Below are 15,383 nucleotides of genomic sequence, written 5' to 3' on the forward strand. Positions count from 1 at the left end.
TTGTTCCTTAAGGGGAAAGATGAAATAATGACAACAGGTGAGACAGACAGGGCTAAGCAAAGTTGGGACCGAAAGGTTGAAGCCGGAGGGAAAGGCACCAAGATGGAGTAACTGGCAGGAGGTGATAAGAGGAGCTGGCTAAGAAGAGGGAGGTAGTTTGGGTGTTTGTCACAGCAGAATAACAGTGTGGATATCAGAAAAGCAGTGAACTGTTACATGACACAGAAAGGCCCAAGCATACTGACATTTCCAGAACAGACCTGGTTCTCCATCTTTTCACAGACATCCCTATTCAGGGCTCTTTCTTCTTCCTGATAGCAACCTTTTCTTTCAAGTCCTTCAACATATGAGGAAAAGGTGGAGATACTTTACACACCCTTTGTTATTATAAAGTTGTTTAAAGGCTGCATAGAATCCCCATTTGGATAAGTGTATCACATTTATCAAATGAGACATCCAGGTATGTATGATATCTTCATGCAGCAAAGTAACTAATGGGAGCATTTGATGAATTCTGAATTTGAGGGGTGTTGTTAGGAGATGCATAATTTAGCACGTAGGTGTATTTAAAAGAATACGAGCTGGTAAACCATGATTATCATCTCAGCCCTCTGGCTGGTGAAAACAGTAAAAGAATCAGCACCCTTCTCAAACTGATAGTGGCAATGATTATTTCTGTGCCACTTTTCGTTGTACAGACTTTCTCAAGCAAATGACTCAATACACACTCAGGAATTCTATTTCTTTGATATATTGGGAACCCTGTGTAACTTGTCTTTCCTCCATCAAGCCCTCCATCAAGTGCTCGGCTTCATGCAGGCGAACATTCATGGCCTAACCCCACCTTCAAATACAGGCTTAAATACTGGCCTTTCTATTTCTGTCGATTTCACACTGCTTCCGTAGTGGTTGAGCAAATTTACAGAACAGTCCTGACAGTCTAAATGTCATGGCCCTGTGGACTGCCCATGCCCAGACTATTCTGGAGCTTCCCCAGAGGTTTCCCCATGGTCCAGGACCCATTTATGCCCTCAGACCCTGGCTGAGGTATTATGTGTCCAGGATACTGGATTTTGGACTCATCTTGCCTGTCATAGAATCACAGAATCAACTATATCGGAAAAGACCTTTAAGATCATCAAGTCCAACCATTATCCCAGGACTGCCAAGACCACCACCAAACCATATATATCACCGAGGGCCTCACCTACATGGTTCTTGAACACTTCCAGGGGTGGCGATTCCACCACTTCCCTGGGCAGCCTGTTCCAACGCCTGATCACCCTCTCTGTGAAGAAATTTTTCCTAATATGCAGTCTAAACTTCCCCTGGTGCAGCTTGAGGCCATTACCCCTTGTTCTATTGCTTGTTACTTGGGAGAAGAGACTGACCCCCACCTCACTATAACATCCTTTCACATAGTTGTAGAGAGCGATAAGGTCCCCCCTGAGCCTTCTCCTCTCCAGACTAAACAACCCCACTTCCTTCAGCCGTTCCTCATAGGACTTGTTCTCCAGAACCTTCACCATCTCTGTTGCCTTTTCTGGACATGCTCCAGCACCTCAGTGCCTCTATTGCAGTGAGGGGCCCAGAACTGAACACAGTATTCGAGGTGCAGCCTCACCAGCGCCGAGTACAGGGGGATGGATGATCACTGCCCTGGCCCTGCTGGCCACACTGTTTCTGACACAGGCCAGGATGCCGTTGTCCTTCTTGGCTGCCTGGGCACAAGCTGGCTCATGTTCAGTGGCTGTAAATCAGCAGCCCCAGGTCCTTTTCCACCAAGCAGCTTTCCAGCCACTCCTCCCTAAGCCTGTAGCATTGCATGGAGTTGCTGTGGCCCAAATGCAGGACCAGGCACCTGTTGAACCTCATAGCGCTGGCGACAGCCCATCCATCCAGCCTGTCCCCATCCCTTTGCAGAGCCCTCCTACCATCCAGCAGATGAACACTCCCACCCAGCTTGGTGTCGGGTACAAATTTACTGAGGGTGCACCCAATCCCCTCGCTCCTCTCCAGCCCTACCTCACAAATACGCGTGGCTCAGGAACAGAAAAACATGGGATGAGGGATTTTCCCCTCTCCACCTTGCACCAGGCCACCGACGGGCAGCGCCGGTGCTACTGCGCCCTCTGCAGGGATGCTCCCGGGAAAACGAGAGGGTGGACAGCAGCTCGCCCAGGCTGCGCTCCGGGCGGGAAGCCGGGCAGGGTGGGGGGATGTTCCTCGGCCTCTTCTTTTTTCCTCGATTACCCAATTTAACAGTAAAACGCTGCTTGGCTCACAGTGGCACTCGCACCCCCCCATCAGCCCGTTACCGTGATGCGCAGGGGTGTGGCGGTAGGGCTCCGGGGGGTCCCGCCTGCTCTCCCTCCCTCCCTCCCCCCAGCTGCGGCAGGGTTCAGCCAGCCGCGCCCCGCGCCTGAAACGGCGGGGGGGGGGGGGATGCTGCATTTAGGCAGGTGTGGCACGGCGAGCTGCTGCGCCCCACAGCTGCAGAGCGAGGGTTAAACCGCCACGGAAAGAACGGAGATGCGGAGGATAATTTAGGGGAGGGGGCGAAGGAGAGGAAAAGGCTGAAGTAAAGGCTGGCATGTGAAGGTTTGCACGAAAACATGGGGAATTGTCCTTACGCTCGCCTGGGGAACCCGCCATGCGCGCACTCGCCCCTTCCTTCTCTCTCTCCCTTCCTCCACGCCCGGGCCTTTTTTTGTGACCGTGGGGGACAGCGTGGGCTTCCTCCGCACTGCCCTCCGGTCCTCGAACCCCACGTCTCCGAGGCGGCGGCTGGATTCTCGGCGCGGCTACGGCTGCATGGGTGTTGTGCGCGGAACACAGAAATCCCACATGCGTTTTATTGCCCGACAGTTTTCCTACATGGGAATGTATGGGAAGCGTAACTCCTCGCCCCGCACACGGCGTCCCTGCAGCAAGACATCCTCGGCTCCGCCGCCGCGCCCACCCTCTCCATATGCCCTGAGCCCTCTTCGCTCGGTCTCTGTCGAAAATGCAGCCCGGGGTTATCCTTATCACGGGCCAGCCATGCGTCTCTCACTCGGTCCTTGTCCCCAAATGAATGGGATATAGCCTTCATTGTCCCTGCTGAAAGATAGTGCTGCTGGCTATGAAGCCGCGGCGCAGCCCCACCGCGCCCCTGAGCCGGAGCGTCCCCGAGGAGATGCCGGCGGGTCCGTTCCACCGGCCTCCCCTGGCAGTGGGGCTAGGGGGGCGGTCGTCCACACGGGAGCAGCGGCCGGCCCGGGAGAGCAACCGCCGACGCCCGGGAGCAGAGGGCGCCCCAGCCCCGCGCACCACCAGGCTCCCGCAGCCAGAGCGGCGGGCTGGGCTATGCCCGGCGTCGGAGCTTTAAAACGAGGGAGGTGGGAAGGTGAGGACAGGGCCCTGGGTTGTGGCGGAAGGTGAGGGGGTGCTGTGGCGACCCCAGGGAAGCTTTTGGAAAGGGTGTAGTGGGCTGGAGGGATACCAGACCTGAAGCCCCCAGCGACGTTCAAGCCAGCTCTTCAGCTACAGGAGAGTCTGAGAAAGATCCGTACTCTTCAGAAACGAGTTGCTTCACTCTATTTCATTTTTCTTTTGTGTTTAACGTGCAGACGGTCTCCTTAAGCGTGCCCAAAGCATAAACGTCTGGGATTTTTTAATCCCTTCCGCCCCTCTCGGCCGGTGAAGCGGGCTCCCGCGCACCCTGAAAGGGCTGCACCTGTAGACACGCGGCTCTACTTGCCCGTTCCCGCCGCAGCGCAGCTTCCAAGCTCGACCGGGACCGAACCCGCCGCCGCCCCACGGGGCACGGCCCTGCCGCGGCGCGGGTGCGGAGGGTGGCGGAGCGCCCGCTCCCCTCGGGACGGGGAGGTTGTCTTTCCCCTTCCCGGTCCCCATCCTCTCCTCTCCGGCATCCTCCCTGAGAGTGTTTTTAAGGAGGGGGGGAGGGCAAGGTGCGTTCGCGGGCCTGGGGGAGATTCTCTCCCTCCCACCCCCCCAATATTTAAAGGCCAGTATTTAAAACCTCGGGTCCGTGCGCCCCCTTTCGCGAAAGGGGGAAAAAATAAATAAATAAGTGCGTGTGGCTTTTGAACTGCCCACAGACTGTCACAGGGAAGGGGGGAGGGAGGGAAAGAGGGAGGGGGAGAGAGCGAGAAATGCAGAGGCAGCAGCCGCGGCAGCGGCGGCATTGCTCCAGCAGGCACTAGTCACTCCGGTCCCGGCGAGCGAGCGGGGGAGCAGCGCGGCGCCGAGAGCGAGCGGAGCGGGCTCCGGGGTGCCTGGGACTCTCTTGGTGATACCCCAGCGCGCAGACACACAGAGCGGGGGCACAGGAGAACCACAGAGAGGTAAGCAGCTGTGTATCTATCGCACTTGTGGCATTTTACGCAGCAGACCCCGAGAGCTGCGCGATTTTTATAATTTCTACCCCTCTCCCCTTGGTGTCCCGGGTGTGGGGGAAGGAGACGTGCGTTTGAACCTGAGAGAGCGGGGAGAGCGGAGCGAGGGGAGCCGCCCGCCCGGGCATGCTGCTGCAGGGATATCGCTGCGAGGAGCTGGATTCCTCGAGAGGGAAGGAGGAAGGGAGGGAGGGAGGGAGGGATGGATGGAGGGAGCCCGCCCGGGACCGACTTCGAGGCATAGATCGGGCTGACGGCTCTGCCCTGGGATTTAAATGCCCGACGAGGCTTTCTTGGGGGAGGACGTGGGGCAGCGGGGGGATGTGCTGGGAATAACCGTGGGTTATATGCCCCATTTCTTCTCGGCACCTCGACTCTGCTTCCAAAGGGAGGCTGCTTAAAAAAGAAATCTAAAAAGGAAAATAAAAATAGAATACCCCCCCCCCCACCTCGCCACGAAAAGAAGCGCTCGGAGGATGCAACGCACCACGCAAGGAAGATGGCAGGGCGGCTGGCTGAGGGCAGTGGCGGGACTGGGCTCGGTGGGGCGGGCGCCCCGCCGCCGGGAGAGCGGCGGTGCGGTGCAGGGAGCTCGGCGGGCGGGACGCGGTACGCGGAGGCGCGCAGCCCGCGGTGGAGACGAGGCAAGGCGCGGGGCGGCGTGTGCCCATTGTGGCTGGCAACAATAGGATTGTTCTCGGCGGGGCGGAGGGGAAGGAGCGGCCCTGACTCCGCCGTAAATGCGTGTGCCCGTTTTAATCCCTGCTCTCGGCTGGGCGTTAGGGCACTGTTCTAGGGGCAGGGGCTGCCCACCGGCAGCCACTGCATACCCCCCCACAACCTCGGCCGGTGCCGCCGCGCTCGCAACGCCGGTTCATGAATATTCATCGAATGCCGCCCCCCTCTTAACCACGGCTCCCCCCGTTTTGTCTCCCCAACACCGAAACAAGCTGCACCTCCCCGCGGCCTTTTCCCCTTCCTCCTCCCGACCGCCTCCGCCGTGCCTCCTCTCCCCACGCACACGCGTGTCTTTGGAGCTCGGCTCCAGCCAGGAACTTCCCCGTGCCACGGCTGGGCGCGGCGGCTCACACGGGGGAACGAGAACGGGGGGGGAAGGCACACACGCGACACGCACCAGACACGCACCCACCCTCCCGCCACACGCGGGTGGAGCCGCTGCCCGCGCCTTTGTCTGTGCCCGGCGCATGCGTGAAGGCGGGGATGGGGCTGGCGGCGGAACAAAGGCGATGCGTTGCGGCGCGCTGCGACCTCCAGTGCGACCCCTCCCGCAGCTTCCCCTTAGGCTCTGCCGGGGTTTCACCGGGCCCCGGGTGGGGACATCGGTCCCTACGCTGAGCCCGGCTTAACTTCGGCACTGGGACTGTGCGCGACGGCGGAGTGGACTCCGACGCCCCCCTGCAGCGCAACCCCCACCTCGCCGAGACAAAAATCCGCCCTTTTCGAAGAGGAAAAGGAAGGCGGTGCTGCCCGCCCCACCCGCAGTCGGATTTCGCGCGGGGTGCTCTGCGTGTCCGGGCCGCCTCCTCCTGGAGCATCCCCCTCTGCCGAGGAGGAGCAGCCCTCCAAGAGAAAGATTCATTTATTTATTTATTTAGTGTGTGCGTTAGTGCGACATCTTGAAATCTCTTTTGTTCCAATCGTTGCATCTCGATGCCGGCTGGCACCGGCGCTCGTTCCTCCTCCTCCCCTTTTCCCTTCCCAGCAGATGCTCTTGTCCAAAATTAGGCTATATGTTTCTCTTTTAGGGTGTTCACGCATAAGCCTTTTGGAAAAGGGGAATTTTGCAAGCTAACGATTTGTTAATTTCAAGAGCCCAGGCAACTGGTGTATTTGTCAGTCTGGGGTTAAAGATGACAAGAATATTGGAAGAGGGCAATGGATGCAGTGGGCTGTGGGGATGCAGTGGATGCAATGGGAGCAGAGGATAGCAGTAGGGCTTATTTTTTCCTCTCTAGGGTGATGAATGGTCATTGGAAAGCATACATCTCCAAGGCCCCCTCCTTGCATGGCGATTACTTGATATTTCCAGTGTTTTCAATTAAAGTCCCTTCTGAAGAAGCATTGTCATCAGAGCCCTAAAATCTGGCTTAATATCCCCTCTCTGCTTGCCATATGCTTGCCAGGCACCACCTAGACCTGTGGCCAGGATTCAAAAGCTGAGGGATTTTTCCTGGTGTAGCTGTTCTCCCATTCCAGCAGTGAGGGCGTGGGGTGGGAGTGCCAGCCCAGGGCAAGATGCGGCATCTGTTGCTACTGCTGTCTCCACAGATACCTTGACCCACACACTCCTTTTGTATTCAGGGGGATTCTGAGAATTTTGGGCAGACCCTCAAAGCTATAGGGGTGAGGGAACAGGAAGAAGTAAGGACATGACCAAAGGTTTTTCACTTGCTGTCTCCACTCGCATGAGAAAGAAGATTTGCTTTGTGATCTTCCTATTTGCTTGTTTGGATGCAGTGTATATTTTCTTTTTGTCTTGCTCTTTCAGTTTTAGTGGAGATCACCAGCTCTGGTCTGTGAACAGAATAAACCCAAAGCATTGGGAAACTCATGGTGGCTCTGTCTATTCTTGTATGCTTCATATATGAAATAGCTGATTGTGTAATTCAGGAAAACGGCGTGTGGCTTCCAAAAAGCAATCAAAAAGCAATCACGCAGCAGTTGTTTCTGTTGATACAACCTCTGAGCATATCCAATTAAAATAAAATCAACATTAAAAGGTAAAACTGGTAAAATTACCCTTCCAGTTATTGCATGAAGCAATGATCAGGTGCTTTTTCTCCTCTTCCCCCTACCCCCTCCCTTTCCATGCTTCTTTGCGTTTGAAATGCAACACCCACTGAAGTAACCTGGTGATAAAAGACTGATTTATTTCAGAGAGTGTCGTACCTTTGTATCATACCCTTTCACTGAGATTATAGATTGCGCACACTCCATAATTTCAGAACCATCCCTAGAGCAATCTCTAGTCCTTAATTATTTGTGTGTTTCGATCTCTCTGGAATAAAATCTTGTGTTTGTGCTGCGTTCTGCTGGTGGGTTGCCTCATGCAGTGAACCATGAAGTCCTTCCGCAGAGCCTCCTGTGTACAGGGTAGCTTCCACCTGAGCAATGCTGAATTCTTTTCTTGTGCAGGCATCCACCCATGTCCAGACACGGTATACACTGAGGGACAGAAGCTGGTTGCAGGGCAGAAACAGGCCTTCCTGTGAAATCTCGGAAGAGCTCTGTGTGGCTACATTTTCAGGCACCCAGCTACTATTGAGCTACTAATTATTCAGACAGTTGCCGTTAAAAGCTAATTTTTCACTTATTTTGGAAAGAAGAACTTCAGAATACTTATTCTTTCTCATCCTTCTGCAAGAAGAGGGTGCTACATGCGTACGCCCAAATCCCAGGTCTTGATATAGGTCTGCAGGTGTAAATGAAGTATCCTTGGGTACACCGTGAATTCTTCAAGTCAGAAAACAGGATACTATTCAAATATCATGAAGAGCTGTCAACCAATATTCATGTCCCGTCATTACTACAAGGGTAGTGAAGAGCGGGCCATTTTGGAGTACTGTACAGATGTGTAAAGACAGCTTCATAAGCAAAGAAAGAAAACTTAGGAGGGGCTTGAGTTGCTTCTTCTGTGTCAATCAGGAATGATAAGAATGAGGTAAGAACTAGAAAAACTGAATGCATTAGAGACTTGAAAATAGAAATCATACGTAGCATAATAGAGTTTTTATGCATTAGTAGGAAACACTTTCAAGATTAAAAAATGCATAAGGAAGAAGGGGGAAAACACTTCATGCAGAATGGAAAGGACTTCAGAATCTTTTCTACAGCATCTTGTATCTCACAGCTGTCTTTCTTAAAAGCATGATGCCAGCTAAGCTTTTTGCTACAAGATGGAGAAGTGCGGTTAGTATAAAAATGTAGCTGTTGGTTATTTGATATGAAAATTCATAAGTTTAAAATAGAAACTGATTGATAGCAACATGATTCCCTAAACATGAAAGATTCCTGACTTGCCAGAATCTGAAAACAAAATCCTTTGACTTTCTTTAGCATACCAATAAATGAAAAGAGATACTGATTCATAACACATGTGGAATGGTCAGGTTTTGCCTGGGAGCAAGATGTGTAGTAATTCCTTCTTAAGCATAGTTAATGGAATTTAACTCCAAGGAAACAGTTTTCTTAATAAAAACCTTCTGTCTAAGGATATAAATCAGAGTCTGACCCCTTTTGATGTGTTTGGTATTGTGTTCTGCAGAATAGAAATTAAGTAGGCTGTATAGCTGATCTGACTTGTAGGGGGTAGGCTGCCAAGAGCCTCACCAGTGCTGTAGCATTGGGAAAGCCGCATGCCTTTTAGTCACATGTTGCATAGTTTAGATTTTAGCCCGGTAAGTAGTGGAACTTATGATAATGACCTGCTGATGGAGGGATTTTTTTTATTTATTTTTTTTTACTCTGTAGGAATGTGAATGTCTTTTCAGAAGGTTTATATTTACGTACACTGTCCTAGCAATTGTTCAGATTATATGCAGTGAATGCTTAATGTATACCATAGGACTGAAGGTAGGAGCTTCTTTTTGATTAGAGACTTCCTCTCCTCACAAAGGGTATAACACTGAATGTGTACTAAGGTTGGGCCTTAACCACCTGCCTTTTTTGCTACATGTACGAGTATGTTGATGAATGCTTGCTAATGATTGGCATGAAGGAGATGTGAATGCAGTGTTGAAGCACAACTTGTTACCCCAGGCAAAAGCCTAGTAACTATTATGGCAAAGCTGCTTGTAGGACTAATTTTAATGACAGAAATCTCTGCCGTTATGACTTTACATGCAAAATGGAAGCCGCTTCTGTTCAAAAAGAAAACCAGGGAGCTGCTGGCCATCTCCTGTTTCAATAGCCCTTAAACATTCTATGGGATGTAGCGCATAACCCCTGCAAAAGGATAGGATCTGCTTGTAGCTTGTGAATTTATTGCCTGATATTACTGTTTTCTTTGTGTGATTGCTTGGTGAAGGAGGGGCTCATATTCAAAATTACAGCTTGACCTTATTAACTGTTTTAGGATTTAGTAAAAAATGGTCACATAGCAGGATGCTATAGAAGTGTATCTGCTAGGCAAATTTAAGATGACTGCTGAACTATGAAGAAGAAATGATGCAAAGTTAGACAAAACGAAGTATGGATAAACAATAAGAGAACTAATAAATGACTCTGTCATTTAACTACCTTAGAAAAGCACATACAGAACAAATGTGAATAAGGATGTAGAAAACAGTGAAACCCAGTTGCAAAAACGTAATCAACACAGAAGAGTGAAACCATGAGAAACGCTTTGGTACATCTGTTTGTCTAAGATAGGCTGGAGCTTAGAATTGCTACATCAGTTTCCTGTAATCATCCTTCCTCACAGCAGTGAAACGCGTCATTCAGGGAGAAAGAAAATAAAACCAAAACCAGGCTAGAAGTGTTATAAAACTGGGAGTCTGGAAAAGGATGGGGTGAAACCTGTCACTACGAGATGTGGTACTCAGATGGTTTTAGAATTTCCCATTTATACATGAAGTTTCCTGTTGCTTGTATTTCGGCCAGCACTGGTAAGTGCATGGTTGACTTCTGCAACTGACTGTGCTGAGCTGGTGGGAGGAAGCACATTCAGTAAGCTCTGAGGTGGTGAAAACAGCCCTTCTGGGTTTCTTGCCGTCACCACAAAAGCTGAGGCAAATGGGGGAGACGTGCTAGCTGCACTACCAACAGGTTTTAGAACCAGATGGGCTGAGAAAGTAGTGCTTATTATCCTCCAGCAGTACTGCTCAGCCCTGTGTGTGAACTCTTCGCTGCTGAATGTACAGCCTGCTCTGGGAATAGCTGGTTTCACTGAAGAGTGGGTGAAAGCTGCCTGTTGACGATCGCTCTCCTTTTCAGATCTACAAGCCCTGTGAAGCAAGGGAGACAGCTGTTCCCTAGAGCGTAAAAATGAAATCTGGCCAGATTTTCCAGGCTCTTCCATTCCATACCTTGCTTGGGATGGAGGAGAGTGTACTGTTGGTTTGTTACTTTGTTCTGCTAGGAACTTTCAGCAGGACCCTATGAGGCCTCTGTAGTGTAACTGTGCTCAAGATAGACCCTGGGCCTTTAATTCAAATGCCTAAATTAGCAGACTAAAGCAAATGTGGAAATATGGAAGCTCTTTCCTTGTTTGCAGTCCATACATGCTCTGCATAAATGCAGCATTCATAGCTAAGAGCATCCTAATGCCTCTAGAAAGCTGCATGTAGTATGTGAGAATTCAAGGAGAGTGACAAGTTGTCCATCCAGACAATTTTTTTCTGATGGATCCGATGTCATTCGCAGGGAAGGATTTTGGTAAGAAGGGTTTATCCATTCTCCGTCCCTGAATGCTGTTCTCTTTTTTCATTTCCTGCCTTCAGGGGTCTTCACCTTGAAGAAAACCATCTTACAGTGCAGAGGTATAAGCAGAGCCCTTTTAAGCTGCTTGTGGCCATCTGGTATTCCACCAGTAATGTACATTTTAATAATTTCTTCAGTGCTGGTTTCCCGATACTTTCTGCATAGTGGCCTATCCTTTACATCCAGTTGCCTTGAACTGATAACATTGTCCTAATGAATAATAAGAATCCATCTAAGTGAGAGCTGCCACTTGTACTGAAAAATGATAACTCACCTTTTCCCATGCGTGTAATGTTGAGTAAAAGCTTTGACAGAGCTCAAGAAGACTAATATTACAGTATTTTTTTATAAACACTAGAACAGTTATTAGGTCATTGAAAGTTCAGCTGTCATCCTCTTGTGTGGATGAGTCAGTAACTGACAGATTCATGAGCAAATTGGTGGTGGTAATGGCAGGAGAATTGTGGCGCTCCTTGTGGTGTCTCATTCCTGACAGAACCATACACTGTATTGACAGTTCACTACATCACAATGTCTTGAAAGTGACCTTCAGTGCTGAGGTAGGTTCTGTTACCAAGGGTTCAAATGATACTGCAAATCACCCACAGGTGTTTTTGTAAACATCTCTTAAAGCAACATTGTCACCAAGGCATTATGGAGAAAAGCAAACATATCAGTCCACAGATGACAAGTAGAATGGATCCCCCTTGCCTGAAGCAGGATAAATATTGTGCCTTTAAATACTTGCCATCTCTGTTTTAACTTGGGGTTGATATATAGAGGGTGGAGTTGAGGCAGATGGACTGGCTTTGCATGCCTTCCCAACAGCCATTGTCTGTGTGAGGCAAGAGACTGAGTATCTGAGTGCCTCACCATCTGAAACACAGAGGCAATAAGGAGTGAAGGAAATTCTGCACTGTCAGATTTGTGGTTCAGAAAAAATGTCTGTCCAGGAGTTTGCTGTGAAACAATGACATTAAATTTATAGTCTGAGAATAGAAATATTTGTCTCAACAGCTTTTATTTCCTTTCTATTTAAACCCCTAAGTTGTTTGGCACATTTTCTCCTAGTTGAAGCCATTCGGTATGCTTCTTGGTAGAAACTTTGTATTCTAACATGTTGAGGTATATCTTGTTATCTCTGTGCATATTTGTAAATGTGTCACAGTTTAAAAGCTTTCAGTGTCTTCAAGCTAATACTTACATTTTCTTTTCAGCTAGCTTTGGCTCTGTATTCTTCCTTGCCATGTTCCTGTAGATCATTTATCCGTATTTTGAGTAAATTATCCCAGTGACTACATTGCCTTTTCCCTTGGTTATTTTTTCCAGAAGTCTGTATTTTTTGCTGTGAACTAACTCAGCCTATTTCAAAGAATACCTTGTGAATCACACAGTAACATGTGATGTGTGCATTAGCAGATATACAGAACACAGTAAGATCTATGTCATAAGCTCAAGAGTGTGCTATCATTCCTGTGTGGTCGACTAAGATATGAGAACAGAACCACTTATTGCAGAGCTTTAAAAACTCTCAGACTACTAGACCCCAACAGTTTGCATGGCTATGAACATCTAGACATTCACTAAAGTGAGATCATAATCACCATGAGAACTTGGTCTTAAAGTTTTATGCAAATTCTGTACAATATGGAAATCTTGGAATTCCGCCAAACAAAAGCTTTCAACACTTTCAACTTCTTATCACTTGAAGAAATATTAACGTGATTTCTTCTCCTGCTGACTGAAAGGGAATAGATTTTTTTTTTTTTTACATGTTGCTTTTAAGCAAAACTGGCTTTTGAATAAATGAAAAAAAAAAATCAACAAAAACCAAAAAATTCCACATGAATGTGATACCTTACATTGTCAGTCTTCTTTTCAAGAGGAACTAGATTTGTCTGATTCCTGTAGGACATAAACCAAATTGCTGCAAGATCATAATTAAATTACATTAGTGAGTTGCAAAACCTTCCAAAATATACTTTTAGGGGAAACATTTACTATTAGACAAAGCTTGTCTGTTAAGCTTGGCTTTGCTGGCCTGCATATTGCATAAAGTCCAGTAGCTGTCACAGTCATACTGGCATGAGTTTCTTTCATATAGAAACCCTTCTTTGGACCCACTTCTAATTGCCTGAGATTTTAATTGTGTCCAAATAAAGCATAACATCTATAAATAATGGAGACAACAACATGATTGCTGTGCAAATTCATTATGAATGCCGTCAAGATGAGGGCCATGTTCAGGCCAAATGAGTTCATGATGGCAAATATGTATGCCTTTTTTCTGAAGTACAACTTTGTGGCTACAGAGTGAAGGCAAAATAGCCTTTGGTCACTGTGGAGGGTCACCAGGTAGGGGGCCAGAAAACTGAAGTGGATTGATTTAGGTGATCTCCTGTACATTTTGCTCCCAAAGGAGACCAAAAAACTCAAAGGACGTTATTTTCATTAGAATTACTACTAGTCATCTCAGTTAATTAACTCTTTAAATAGAGAAAACTTACAGCAATAAGAGAAGCAAAATAATAGATGAAGGCTTTATTCACAGCCTGATCTCTGCCCATGAGCCCTTGCAAGTTTTGAATACTAATGCTGATTTCAAGTACGCAGTGGTTTTATGGATTGGAACAAATTTCCACAGTCCTCCCTGGTCTCGAACTTCCTTTTCAACACCTCTGGCGTCCAACTGCGGGCCTGCTACATGCTCTTCATAGCAGTTTTATGGTTTTGTTCCCAAGCTGCATGTTCCTGGCATGAATCTTTTGCGTGTCTCACCGTGCCATCGCTGGAAGCCTTCCCTCCTCTGAGCAGACTCAAGGACTTCTCCAGGGAAGGAGCTATTGTGGACACTGGGTCTTCTTCTTAAAACAAACAAATAAAACGAGGCTGTCCACGGGAGCCTTCTGTGTTGTCTTGCAAATACTGTGGCTTTGGTGGGACTGCATCCATGGGGCATATGTGGTCTGAAGTGCCACGCATTGGCTGTTGCACAGATGATGTTTGTTGACTCCCTGCACTGGAAAGGAGACCAAATAGCTAGCTTAATTATTACAAATGCCCTGTTTTATCTTAATTAATCTAGCCATATGAGTCTGGTTCCCTGATCTAATTATCTAGGGAGATAGTTATATATAACTTCATGTATGTAGGCACATTCAGCTATTTGTGGTTAAATCTGCTCATGGTTCCTAAGAGACTATATATTCAAAGTTACGGAGTCACAGCCAGGAATACCTTCCAGCTGCCCTTCATCTGCAATAAAAAATACAGGGAGTTCTTCTTAATTAACATGGTTGAATATTTTTTTATGTTAGCAATACACCTCATAACTTACAATCACATTAAAGTCTTCCATGGAAACAAGGAGACATCTTTCTCTGTTCTACCACTAAGGACTAGGAAGTAACTGTATTGCACACAAGAAATGGGATTTCCACTGTCAGAATAGATAAACATAACTTAAGACTGTGTGTGGAAAATATTTGCCCTTTGCTCTGCAACAGATCAGGTCAGTAACCTGAGTAAAAATAATTTAAATGATTTGAAATTAATAAATCAGAGTAAAAATTCCCGCTCTGTGGAATTATTTCAAATAAAGATGGAATATGGTAGCCATAAAGAATGTGATCAGAATTACCGTAAAGAAGATTTTGTCCACCAGAAAGGGGCAAGAAGAATAACAGAGGTCCACTCTCTATTTTGCAAATGAAATAGAATACATTGCCTTTTAGCTGTCCTAAAATGGACATCTAAGAATTTTCTTTCATATACTGTGCATTGAAAATATAAAGATAATACTTCCATGGGTCATGCACCACATAAAAGAGAGGTACCATTCAAGTGGCTTCACCGGTAAAGAATAAGAGTGATCAAACAGGATCTATGAAGGGGAAAAAGGAACACATTGATTCTCTGCAGTGTAAAGAAGAGAATGATTATTTTAAGAAGAGATAAGAAAATAATTAGCTAGAGATCACTTAAATGTAACCCAAGAAGAGTTACAAAAAGGGAGACTACCTAGACTTCTCTTGAGGTTTCTTCCAGCCCTGTGGTTTGTGGGGCCAGGCATATGGAGGTCCTTTGGAGCAATCTTGTTCTTGAGTGCAGAGATTAGTTCAGTTGAAACGAAATCATTCCCAAGCATACTAATTTATTAGCAGTATGTATGAGTTCGATTAAAACAGAGACCAAAAGATAAACCCTCTGCTAAGATGCTTTATGGACATGGTGTATGTTAGAAACAAATATAAAAATAAGGCTTTTCTACAGCTGGCAAAAGGAGATTAAATTTATTGATCCTGAATAGCATATGTTGTTCAACAGAGATTTGTCATACCGCTCTTGACAGAATTCCTGAAATACGCTGTAAGTTTGAGGCTATTCTTCACACTGGGGCTAATGTGCACGAAGGGGAGTAAAGCCAAAATGGTTGAGGCTTTTCAGCTCCTAAATTTTGTTTCAAGATGGTGATGTGTGATCATGGGGATGTATTTGAAAATTATAGATTGTAAACCCAGGATGAAATTCTGTGACTGCATC

At 47.5% G+C, this 15,383-nt stretch overlaps 1 protein-coding gene across 1 annotated transcript in view; it reads left to right on the forward strand.

The window, feature by feature from the left end:
* Positions 1-4,126: 4,126 nt before the first annotated feature.
* Positions 4,127-15,383, forward strand: part of BASP1 (brain abundant membrane attached signal protein 1) — a 49,551-nt gene continuing 38,294 nt past the window's right edge. The window contains exon 1 of the mRNA XM_061449259.1: positions 4,127-4,349. The gene's annotated coding sequence lies outside the window, so the exon portion shown is untranslated. The remainder of the gene's footprint in view (positions 4,350-15,383) is intronic.

The sequence above is a fragment of the Pezoporus flaviventris genome, unplaced genomic scaffold (assembly GCF_033815535.1).
Source record: "Pezoporus flaviventris isolate CSIRO_AGI_PZ_B2104156 unplaced genomic scaffold, CSIRO_AGI_Pfla_v1 ptg000007l, whole genome shotgun sequence".
Taxonomy (NCBI): Eukaryota; Metazoa; Chordata; class Aves; order Psittaciformes; family Psittacidae; genus Pezoporus; species Pezoporus flaviventris.